This window comes from Cnephaeus nilssonii (genome assembly GCF_951640355.1).
Source record: "Cnephaeus nilssonii genome assembly, chromosome: 16".
NCBI lineage: Eukaryota > Metazoa > Chordata > Mammalia > Chiroptera > Vespertilionidae > Cnephaeus > Cnephaeus nilssonii.
The window spans coordinates 27,275,003-27,276,858 of NC_137087.1; the positions used below are offsets into that span (position 1 = coordinate 27,275,003).

The 1,856-nt window shown below is 36.0% G+C and overlaps 1 pseudogene across 1 annotated transcript; it reads right to left on the bottom strand.

Annotated features, from left to right (window-relative positions):
• Positions 1-989: 989 nt before the first annotated feature.
• LOC307112535 (large ribosomal subunit protein eL21-like) lies at positions 990-1,532 on the bottom strand (annotated as a pseudogene). Its single transcript has one exon. The product of its transcript is annotated as a large ribosomal subunit protein eL21-like (transcript).
• Between the last annotated feature and the right edge of the window lie 324 nt (positions 1,533-1,856).

Sequence of the window (1,856 nt, forward strand, 5' to 3'; positions counted from 1 at the left end):
AGTCAATGACCTCTGGGGTCCGTTAGAACAGTTGTAAAATTCTGTAATTATGACCTTGTTTTTTGTCTCATCTGTGGAGTTACCAGAGGGGAAGTATCTTTAAAGAAGGAATTAAAAAATCAGTCTCAGCTTGTGTTGCAATAATATCTCTCTGTTCTTAGAGGTCATTTTAGAACAAATAATGAGGCTATTTACCAAAGGGTCCTCAGAAATGATTTCAAATTTCAAGAAAGTACATTATAGGAACTCATGAGTTTAGCCAGACAGAAGCTTATAAAAATATTAATTTAAGTACTATAACAAAGTAAGTTTACTATAGCTATGTGTGTGTGTGTGTGTGTGTGTGTGTGTGTGTGTGTAAACATAAAATATATATATATATATTTAAGCCATACCTTATTAGTGATTTTTATGATGTGTGTCTGATTCTATGACTAAAAATATATCCATTTTTAGTCATATAGTTTTGATCTAGTACATTTTTAAAATTATTCCCCAAATCTTATAATTACTGAGACTGCTGACCAGAGCTATTTGAAAACTCTTTGTAGTTCAGGTTACTTATCATCATGTTGGATAAAAATAGGCAAATGACATCTGCTCCCTTTTAAGAAATAGAGTTTCCGGCTTCATCTAACCCAATTAACCGGCTAGGGTAACCATCCATAAAAACAGAAGCTAGCACTTCAAGGTCCATTAGCAGGGCCCCATGAAGCTGCTCTCCTTAGCTGGCTGATATCTCTTTCTATGCCTAAGGATCCCGAACTTGTGATAGGCCCCATTCAAGTTTCCTTGTGCCTTTAATTAATTATGTAAGTGGTTAGATTGGGTTGCTAATGAGGTTAAATAATGAGGTGATGTCCTAGGCAGGTTTTCTTGTTATGGTTGTGTTCTTTCCAATAAGCCATCAAAATGAAGATGATAGTCCGTTGTAGTTACTACATCTATGTTCTCTCCTAGAAAGCACCTTCTAACTTGTTTTGTTTCTTTTAATCAAATACTGATTTTTTTTTAGCAGTACAGAAGTCTTCTCTTTTTTTTTTCTTTTTTTCACACATGAGTTCACAGGGAATGGGTTCCAGCAGCTCAGGCACCTTTCCATTGGTTCACAGAGTGTGCTTCTCTGGGTGGAGCAGGCTGATGTTTCAGATGAACCCAGATATCTTTCTCTTTGGCTTCCTTCTTTCTCTGATAATTTTCTTCACATGTTTCAGGAAGCTATCTTGGCTCATAGAGTGCTTACTTTCCTCAATATGTACAACATTAATTCTCTTGGCAAGAATCTTGCCCTTAACTTGTTTGTTCATAGCAATGCCCACCACATGCTGGGTGACACTGTAGACTCTTCTAGTTTTGCCATGATAACATTTCTGGGACATTCCTTTTTGAAGAGTGTCCATTCCCTTGATGTCCACAATATCACCTTTCTTGTAGATTCACATGTGTGTGGCCAAAGGAACAACTCCATGTTTTCTAAAAGGTCTGGAGAACACAGAGTGGGTGCCTCTCCCCTTTCCCTTTGTGTTAGTCATTTTCTGGCAGAAAATAAGTCACACACTGAATTTTAAATATTTGTTTTATAGACTACTAGTTCTCAAGAAAGAATATTGCTTAAAAAGAAAAGGACGGGAGGCTCCAAAGTTAACATTTGCATGCTGCATGAATGGCCCACTCAAGAAGACCATTAACACATTAAAGGTTCTGAGAGTTCTAGCAGTAAACAAATTGTTTGCCTTCATTTAACCAGAATTATCAAGCTTATCTGATCAAGAAAGGTTTATTTTTTTTCTTATAAACTATATTAACACTATATGGAATTCCACAATTTTGAAGATGAGTGATATTAAATCAGAATC